Genomic DNA, 10,833 nt, shown 5'->3' on the forward strand with positions numbered 1-10,833 from the left:
TGTACAGTGTTAAAGTTAGATATTCCAAGCCCATTGTTAACAATGGACATCTCCTTTTCTATACCATAGCTCAGTGATACAAAAGATCCCAAACTCAATCCCTTGCATCTCAAATTAAAGGCTGAAAATAACATATGATAGACCCACCTCTCTGTCCTTGATCTGTGCCCAGGTGGTCCGCTGCATTTATAAGCATAGCTTTCAACTCTTCCCTTTTTAAAAGGGAAATTCCCTTATTCCTAATAGGATTTCTCGCAAGGAAAGGAAAAAGTTGACAGCTATGTTTATAAGATACTTGTAAATGGTGGAAGATAAGCTATTTAGCACATATATATCCAATGTCTCAAGAATATATCCTTGTGAGCAAGAAATAAGGGCACCATGCAAGCCTTCTTGGGGAGAGCATGTCATCCAGAGGAGGAAAAACTTAAACACGTTGCAGCAGAGTTCTCAAAAATAGACCAGAGGCAATTGTACTTCATCCAGCAGAGCTTTACTGCTACTGAAGACAAATGAGCATAATGGTCACAAATCCAATACATTCAGGATTGGCACAGTCCATAAGAAATCCAGTTGCAGCAGACTTAACCTTAACCTTAACAATGACTTATAATAAGACTAAACCTTAACACTATAGCAACAGAGCACCACACGAGAACAAAGAGCTAGAAAGAGAAAGTGAGTGAAACCCAGGCTCCTCCTGGCTTGACTATTATTATCAGCATGACCTTGACAGAAAAGATAACAGAACCAGTTTTAACCAGCTGTACTCAGCTTCCTGGAAGGAATAACCCAAACATCAGAAAACTTCTGCCTGTTTCTTTCACATAGGAAGAAACCTTCTAGAACCCTCTTGTACTAATCAGAATAGGAAAGATCTCTACACATCAGATCAATACTTACTAAGAGATGCAAATTGACAGAGCATCCCACAAGTGGGGAGACATAGCAGAAAAGGCTCGTTCTTGTGTTGCCACCCACCAGACCTGGTGTGGAGGAGGCACACAAAGGAAGGCCTCAGATGATGAACACAGGGTGTGGGTTGATTCATATGGAGAGAAGAGGTCCTTGAGGTATTGCAGTCCAGAGCCATTTAAGGCTTTCCAGGTCAAAACCAGCGCCTTGAATTGGGCCCGGAAACTAATTGGTAGCCAGTGCAGTCTCAACAGGTTTGGCATTATATGTTCAAACCATCTTACCCCAGTGAGCAACCTGGCCTCTGAATTCCACACCAGCTGAAGTTTCCAAACCATCTTCATATAATGCATTGCAATAATCTAACCTAGAGGTTACCACAACACAGGTGACAGATTTAGGCTACCCTGTTCAGATAGGAGCACAACTGGGCCACCCACTGAAGCTGAAGGGAGACACTCCACACCACTGCTTCAAACCCACTCCTTTGCAGAGGGTGTGTAACCGTGCCAAGAGAAAGCCACCCCCCATTCAATTCCGCCCCCCCCTGCAGTCTGCAATGCTACACAACCTGGCCACAGGTAAGTCATATAGGGCTTTATCTGTATGTTTTAGCTCCGTGTCACTGATCAAGATAGTTCTTTTTCATTTACCCTCGAGATTACAGCATAGAGCTGGAAAAAGAAAAGGAAAAGAAAAAAGATAATAACCATGCTTCAAAAATATGCTTCCAATCAAAAGGAGGGAGGGGAATGCATTAGGTTATTTTAACAATAGAAGGTGTGAATTATACTAGTGGGTGGGATACTTTAATAGCTGCAGGTGGTGAAATGAAATTTGAGCATCGAAAAGCTCCATTTCATTATCCCCAATTTTTTCCCCTCCGTTCTCCCATCCTGGCTAATTATATCCAGAGGAATCATATTGCTCTTTCATGTTGCTTCTGAGACATTCCTTTTATTGCTGCTTATCTCTGGATGTTTACAAGTTCAGGCTGCAAGCAAATCGTAATCTGGCCACGCCAGTTTTGTGGATATGCAGGGACCAACCGAAAGAAACGATCCGGCACCATTAAATGAATTATTTAAACCGTTTGGCTGGTTCGGCATAAATATTTACACGAACCACCGTGGCAGGCAAATTGTCATAGGGCTAAGTCCCACGGAGGTATTACGGCTGACGACCGACGAGGAGGCAATGGATGTGACTAAAGAACAAAAGGAACAATAATTGGATTAAGCATGTGCCGAAATAGCAAGATGAAGTGATTTCCTGAGAATGTTGAACCGGGGCTTTATTTGAAGCCTGAATTAATCTGGAGAATGGAAGTCAGCAATGCTAATAATTGCCTTTTGAGGATGCAGTTGTGTATTCAGGCGACTTAAATAGTCAAACAAAATCATGCTCATTATTAGATATATTTTTTCCCCTGAAATTATTATTACAGAAATTGACAAGTGGAACTGGAGAAGGAGTTGGTAATGGAAGATAATAGATGATAATGATTTGTAATTTGTTTGGGGAAAGTGATTTGTAATTGTGAGACACTAGGTATTTAAGTTCCCTTTTCATGTAATTTTCAGTAGTTTAATGATATGCTTGCAGAGTAATGTTGCTTTTCCTGGAGAGCTGAGATGGCCAGCTGGCTACCCCTGGGCCAGATGCAGCCCACACAGCACATTTTATCTTGTCCTTGGTGGGTTTATCTCCTAAATTTTAATCCAGGTGTAGGGCGGAGGGCAGAAATTCCATTGTTTGCCTTTCGATGGGACGAAATTAGTGGTTGAAAGTAGTGGGAGAGTACATCCATTTCACATTTTAATGCTGAATTGTGAAGTCTACAGCAACCTTCTCCAAGCGGGTGCCCTCCATATGTTTTGGACTACAACTCCCATCAACCTTTGCTTCTTCTGTTATAGAACCAATCTCATACTCACAGGGGGTCCAGGTTGGCAGGCTGTGTGGCAAAATAGTCCCCTGAAACCCTGCTCACTATCTGAGGAGAGAGGACTCTGTTCTCCGAAGAACAGCAAGGTGAAAAACAATATATTAGTCTTCATGTACATAATGACTATCTGTACCCGAGAAATGCCCCAAGCACCTGTTCTCTATTTTTTGTCTCTGGCTTAGCCCACCAATGACATATTGCCCCAGGAAATTTGCTGAGTATGAGGCTGAAAATGGTCCCCATTGATGCCAAGGATTATTATCTATACACCCTGAATATAAGTTTCCAAATTGCTTTAGGGGGTTTGTGAGCTACACCTCAGTAGTGGAAGACATCTTATTTGTTGCCTTCCCCCAACCATACTATGGTGGTATAGACCGTATGGGATATCGTCCCTCCAACCATTTTATCATCACAACTTCCCTGTTTGGTAGGTTAAGGGGGAAGATGGATTGGTCTAAGGCCACTCAATAAACATCATGGCTGGAGAGGAATTTGAACTCAGCTTTGCCTTGGTCTAAATCAGGGGTCTCCAAGCTTTCCTTTCCTTGGGCCAGTGTCTCAAGTGACGATCATGTGGTGGGCTGGAGGGCAGCGGAGCACACACCCGTACACACGTGCACACACTATTTCCGGTGCTCCTCTGACATGGAAGTGGGTCCCTGCACCGTGCCACACCATGCCGTGGTGGTAAGAGTGGGTGGCGGTGAGCGGGTGTGGGGGTCACCGCAGGCCGGATAAATGAGTCCCTCAGGACTTATCTGGCCCCCAGGCCGTAGGTTGGTGGCCCCTGGTCTAAACCTTAGGCACTATCCATTGAAACCCCTCCTGAAAGACTGCAAGTTGTCACTTAATTATGCCTAAAGTGACATTTGAGACAAAATAAGATGATTCTGTTCCATGAAATGTCTTGCAGTTTTTAGGCGAGAGCACACACACAGTATGCAAGAAATGTTCCACTCACAAAAAACACACACATGGGAAATGAATAGTTGGGCTGCTTGCCATCGTTATAGCTACTTTTCCAAATGGTAGCCACGGGAATGTAAGACATTGTTGCACAAATCTAATATTTATTTATTTCAGGAAGACTAAGAGGTAAGCCATCTTATCAGAGCTGGTACTTCTAACTCACAAGCTTTTAACACTACATGCTTTAAGTGTCCTTCAGTAATGGAGTCGCATGTGAAGACGAGACCTTCTTACAGCTGCCATTTTTGGAGCTATTTTTAGCCAAAGCAATACTAGGCTCTACTGCAGAATTTGTCTCGATAATGTATCCTTTGTCGCAAAGTTTGGAGGGGGGGGAATATAGGGAAAACTTAGTTGATTTATAGTTTTATTATAAAAATTTATTATATGTTACTCTTGTTTTCCCCTTCCCTCTGTTTCCATGCCACTATCAAAATTTAGATTATTAATTCTTTGGAGATTGTTGTTGGAGAGAGAGAGGCTTTGGAATGTTAACCTTTTGCAGACTTTGTGTTTGAGCACTAAAAAAGATTTTTGACAGGCTTCTGCAAGCATGTCACTTGCTGGACTGGAACTATAGTTGTAAGTCTGCAGAACATTTTAATACACAGCAGAAAGCACATTTGAGCATGAATGCCTGTCCTCTACCCATAATCCACTGATTTTAATAGGATGTACATTTGAGTACTGATTCAAACATGTGCTCCCATCCCCATTCTTTCACAACCAGTTAATGCATTTTTTAAAAGCATGACTATAGTTGAACCACTGTGTATTTGACTGTACCTTGAGTTTTCTGAACTCTCTAAGTGATTATTGAGCCTTGGGTATTATATGAAAAACCAAAAGCTGGCCAAACAAACAAAAGGAAAAGGAAAAGTTTTGTAGGCCGCATCAAAATACTGTTCAGTTCTCTCAAGATTCTTAGCAATTCTTGCGTTGAGCATGTACACAATGTAATTTGCACGAGCACCAGAACATCTTCTTAATGTAGTTTAGGTTCAGCAAACACCCTTTCTTTCACTACATACGACATCTTGGGCAAAGCAGACACACAAAAATGAAGCCTGGAATGCACAGTCACCCAATTCACATGATCTCCTGCTCTATTTTTAATGGGAAAGAATTGCACAAAATGACCAACCGTGTGGTTGGTTGGGCGTCAGACTGGAACATACTTTTCACAGTTGGAGGGGATGAAGTGTACTCATTTCTCTACCCTGCGAAGAGAAGCAGCTGCACTAGGGTGTCAGGGACGGGCTAGACAAGGAGGAATGGTGGGAGGCTCCAACCGGGGAACCCCCTAGGGAAGCTTCAGAGGGGAAAGGCTCCAATCCAGGAGAATAGTGATGGGATGCAGGAAACAGGTCAGAGGAAGAAGGGAGTGCAGTCAGGTTGAAGACTGAGCAAGCAACAGGGTTAAGTGAAACTGAGGCAGCTGAGGAGGAGAAAGACAGACCCCCCCCCCAGCCACATGCCAGCAGGGGCGTCTTACCCATAGAGGCTAGTGGTGCAGGGTGCCAGGGCACCAAGTTCTGGAGGTCACTAGGTAAGAGGCGGAGGCTGGACGTGGCACCTCCCAGCATCAGCTCGCCACCCTTGCCCGCCTCCACCATGCTGCGCCGAGGCAGTGACGTGCCTGGAGCCTCCGTCTGCTGTGGCCACTGCTGCATGAAGCGGCCAGATGAGCCGGGAGGCACCCCACCGGAGGAGCCACCCTCCAGCTGCTGCACGCCTCCTCCTCCAGCCCCGCTGGCAGCACCATCCTCCCTTAAAAACTCTGGGAAATGGGGGCAGGTGCCGGATGGAGCTTTGCATCACGGCGCTTAAGACGGCCCTGCCTGCTAGTTCCATTGTTTCCTTCTCTGTCCCCAAGATAAAGGAGGGCATTACTGTTAGTTTCTGTTTGCCACTGTGCAGCTGCTTAGAGTCACAGGACTCTGTTTACATCCCAGAGACAGTCCAGGCTGTTGGAAGTCTCACGGGAAGACAGGAGACAGGATGTGACGTTAGTGGTTTCCTGTTCCTTTGTTGAGTTGTTCTCTGTTTTCATAGAGAGAGGATGTATATTTCTTTGCTGAAATAAAGCATAGCGATGTAGCCATAAATCTCATCACTTCTGCTGCTTTGATTCTCTGCTGAACGGGAATGTGCCTGAGGCCTCATCAAAGGCTCAGATCATTAATTATCTTCGGGGGCGATTCCGAAGGACTTGGCCAGAAGATGAGCTTTATCAGCTCGGTCGCAGCAGAGATCCTGACGATTACATGTAGCAGAACAAAAGACACAGAGAGCCCCTCCTCAAAGGACTGTTGTGAAGGCAGCCAGCTGGGGAGGAGCCTTTAGGAAGAAGTGGGAGGCTAAGGTACTCAGCCCTGGCAACTGCCTCACCAGGGTTAGTCCTCTCCATAGAGCTCTCTGTTGGGGTTTTCTCTCTCTGAATAAAGAATCTGAGTTTCTGTGTTGAACTGCACCATAGGGCAACATATGAACTGGGACATAATCTTGCCATTTCCCCCCAGTGAGGATAGCAGTGGTGGCCAGCCGGGGGCAAGGGGGAGTGCTTTTACCAGATTCAGCACCGCAGTATATATTCAGAAATCAACTTTGCTTTCTTCTGCATCTCATCCTAACCACCGGAGCTTCTGCCTTCATGAGCACATACACCATTTTCTCCCTTTCTTTTGTGCCTGCACATACTAGCCTGTAATTCCAGCGGGAATTTTCAACATAGGTGAACATTTCAATATCCAAAAAGTTCTTAATTAATGCCTATCACAGGGACACTTTTATACTGAGCGGTGGGTGAAGCATATTAAATATGTCTTTGTAGTGCCTAGGAGGTGTAAAAGCTGCATTACACTTGTCTTAGCAGATGTCGTAGTAAAGGATTTACCTGTGGGAGCAGGGAAAATGGATCCCCACTTGCATTAAAACACTAAAACTTCACACTAAGCAGCATGCTCTGCTTTTCAGCTTTTCTTTTGCCTGTTCACTGTCCTGTAAATATAACTGGAAGAATCCTACAGAGAAGTAGGTGATGCATGCCACTCCAGATAACTTTTTAACCTGCCTGAGCAATATTTGGGGGATTATGATTATATTTGCTAAGCTATTTGACAGGCAGAGTGATGCATAGATACACCGATAAGCAAGTCATAAACCTCACCTGGGGTCCAGCATTAGAGCTCCCAAACAGAACAAATGTTGCTTGCCACGCCGTTGATTCCCTTCACCCCCAAATTCTACCTGCTTCCTCAGAAATGAAAGTGATGCCCTTCTGAAAGGACATTATGACATCATTGTGCAAATAGGGATTGACTGAAAAGGGCTGAAGGGACAAAAGGGAATGAGCAGTAAGGACAGGTTAAGACTAGCCAAGTCCAAGAGGCTGATTCCCCAAAACTCTGGTTGATTCTTAAATATCCCTGTCTGTTCAAGTATGTTCTGGCTCTTACATTGAAAGAGCTAGAGAAGTTACTGAAACCACACTTTCCCTATGAGCGACTGTTGTTGGGAGGTGAACCATGAGATCTGGATTTCAAATCTATAGCAGGGTGGATGAGGAGGGATGATGCTTGGCCTTCCATCAGTCCACACATTAGGGATGGGCAACTCTAATTTTGGTCCTTATCACTTTCACATGGGTTCACCGCTAAGTCCTTCCCATCTCTCTCTCTCTCTCTCTCTCTCTCTCTCTTTCTTTGTTCTCACAGAAAATTTATTTATATATTTATTTATAACATTTATATCCCACCTTTCCTCCAAGAATTTTTTAAAAATGCTTTTTATTGAGTTTTTTAAAAAACACAAACAAAATACTCAAATATTCCACAATCATATGTCATCCCATCTCATTTTCAAAATTACCTGCATTTCTTTTTTAAAAAACCACCTACATGAAATTTTGAAATTAAAGAATATTTAAATATGCATTTTTAAGCACATTTTCCTCCCAAAGAATGTTTTTAAAATATATTTTGTTATTGTTTGAGTTGAGGGCTGTGTAAAAAAATAAGAAAAAACGCACGAAGTGGAAAAACTGGAGGGTAATGTAAGTTCCAGTGTGCATATTAGTGCAAAGCAGGTCAATTTACGATGGAATTTGCAACAACTGCATTCCTCAGGCATCCCTATCTCGTGTTGCATGGAAGTATATTTTGGAACACTGGGAAGCAAGTTTTTAATATGAAGACGATGACTAGGGTTTCTTTAGAAAGAAGAGGAGGAGAGAAAGCCAGTGTTAATTCAGTTGGAACACGGAATTGAAAGTCAATCAAACAAAAATAGGAAGAGATGGAGTTGAATAAATTACCTATCCACAGGTGAGCAATTGCAACCTTTCAGACCTGCTCCACAGTCCTGTGCTGGATTGGAGCTTCAGACCTCAGTCATTCTCTGGATCCATTCCAGTCCGGCTTCTGCGCTGGTCATGGGACCGAGACGGCTCTGGTTGCCCTAACAGATGATCTTCGTAGACAGCTGGATCGAGGCGGGTCAGGGCTGCTGATTCTTCTAGATCTGTCAGCAGCTTTCGACATGGTCGATCACGAACTCCTGGACCACCGCCTTGCCGACGTGGGGATCCAGGGCACAGTCCTTCAATGGCTGCGCTCGTTTCTCTCTGGTCGGGGACAGAGGGTGGCGCTTGGGGGGGAATTGTCATCGCGCCACTCCTTGGTGTGTGGAGTGCCTCAGGGTGCGATTCTCTCCCCGATGCTTTTTAACATCTTTATGCGCCCCCTCGCCCAGCTTGTCCGGAGTTTTGGGCTGGGCTGCCATCAGTATGCTGATGACACCCAACTCTATCTGTTGATGGATGGCCATCCTGACTCGGCCCCAGACACACTGATCAGATGCTTGGAAGCTGTGGCTGGATGGTTACGTGGGAGCCGGTTGAAGTTAAATCCTTCGAAGACAGAGGTCCTCTGGCTGGGACAGGACGATATGGGATTGAGGGGGCAACTCCCATCTCTTGCGGGGGTGCAATTAGTGCCAGCACCGTCCGTTAAGAGTTTGGGTGTAATCTTCGATACCTCCCTCTCCATGGAGGCGCAGATTGCAGCTATTACAAAGGCGGCATTTTTTCATCTCTGCCAAGCTAAGCAGTTGGCTCCTTACCTCTCTCGCCCTGACCTAGCCACTGTGATCCATGCGACGGTCACCTCCAGAATGGATTATTGTAACTCGCTCTACGTGGGGCTGCCCTTGAGACTGACCCAAAAACTCCAGCGGGTGCAGAATGCCGCAGCGAGACTCCTTACGGGGTCTTCGCTGCGAGATCACATTCATCCGGTGCTATACCAGCTGCACTGGCTCCCGGTGGAGTACAGGATCAGGTTTAAGGTGCTGGTTTTAACATTCAAAGCCCTATACGGCCTAGGACCCTCGTACCTACGGGACCGCCCCTCCTGGTATGCCCCACAGAGGAATATACGGTCTTCAAATAAAAACATCTTGAAGGTCCCAGGCCACAGAGAGGTTAGGCTGGCCTCAACTAGAGCCAGGGCTTTTTCGGCTGCGGCTCCAACCTGGTGGAATGCTCTGTCACAAGAGACCAGGGCCCTGCAGGACTTGACATCTTTCCGCAGGGCCTGCAAGACAGAGCTGTTCCGCCAGGCCTTTGGTCAGGGTGCAGCCTGACTCCCTCCTTTGGCAATCTTTACAAAACTTTAGTTTATGGTTGCCATCAATTTTGATTTTAATTAATTTTTATAATGTTTTTATAATGTTGTACTACTTTAGTGTTGTTAGCCGCCCTGAGCCCAGTTCCGGCTGGGGAGGGCGGGATATAAATAAAATTTATTATTATTATTATTATTATTATTATTATTATTATTATTATCATGGAGCTGCTGCTGGATGAACAGTGTGTGACTGGAGAAGGCTTCTCTTCTCTCGGTCAGGGTCTTCTCCAGATGATCATTTTTTTAGAGACACCTACTGTGTGCTATTTTCTAGTGTCTTTCCACTCTCAGATCTTCCAGTTTCATCTCTCAGAATCTCTTCTCAGAATCTCCTGCATCAGCAATTTGGGACCAAAAAAGATCATGCTACAACGTACAAACTTCTATTACATTAATGCAGGCAGCCTCTTCGACTGTGCCTGACAGAACTTAGCATATCCCGTCCTTTGTTTATCTGAGTTGGAAGATTAAATGGTCCATTATCTTGGCATACAGAGAGAATGACCAAATACAGATTAGAAATCCCTATCCCCTAATCCAGCCTTCCCCAGTTTGGCCCTCTCCAGATGTTTTAGACTTCAGCTCCCATCATTCTTGGCCACTGAGGTTTTTCAACTTCTTTTTAATTAACGTGATTTAGCTACTGTTTTACATAAAATAAGATTAAATAGCCATAAGAATAGAGCAATAACATCAACAGACTTTAGAAACAGGTAGACATAAGTTATCAAAATACAGATAAAATCTACCGGTTTTAATATATATATAAAATAAAATTGCATGACTGAGTCAGCTTGCCTAACCAGAAATTATTTTAGCAGGTGTTGAAAGCGGTAAAACAAAGCTGCTTGCCTAATGTTAATGGTCCATGGTGGCTGGGACTGATGGGAGTTGGAGAGCAAAACATCTGGAGGACACCAGATTGGGGGAAGTTTCTTAATAATTTCTTTTCTGGAGCCATGGAAGACAAAAGACTTGCCTTCCTGACTTAGAGTCAGGTCCACGAAGACCAATGCTTTGTTTCTGACTGCAGAAATGACCCCCCCCCCCCGGGGATTAAGCCTGGCCCTTATGTTAACTTTTCCTCCTCCGTTAATCCAATTCTATTAAATCACTGATAAAAATATAGTCCAATTTCTTCCTGATTCCCAATTCTTCTGGTCAGTTTTGCCATTTCTGAATAGTCCATCAGTTTAATCTGCCATTCTTCTCTGGTGGGGACTGCACCTTCTTTCCCTCTCTGGGCTAATAGTGTCTGGGCAGCAGTAGTCGCATACAGTGGTACCTCGGGTTACAGACGTTTCAGGTTAC

At 44.6% G+C, this 10,833-nt stretch overlaps 1 long non-coding RNA gene across 1 annotated transcript; it reads right to left on the minus strand.

Annotated features, from left to right (window-relative positions):
- Positions 1–1,605: 1,605 nt before the first annotated feature.
- On the minus strand, positions 1,606–7,067 carry LOC309348164. The gene is made up of 3 exons (XR_014159254.1): positions 7,005–7,067; positions 2,853–2,927; positions 1,606–2,122 (listed from the first exon to the last, which is right to left on the minus strand). It is a non-coding gene; the product is annotated as an uncharacterized lncRNA (long non-coding RNA).
- Between the last annotated feature and the right edge of the window lie 3,766 nt (positions 7,068–10,833).

Source organism: Podarcis erhardii, assembly GCF_964252035.2.
Source record: "Podarcis erhardii genome assembly, chromosome: 8".
Classification (NCBI taxonomy): Eukaryota; Metazoa; Chordata; class Lepidosauria; order Squamata; family Lacertidae; genus Podarcis; species Podarcis erhardii.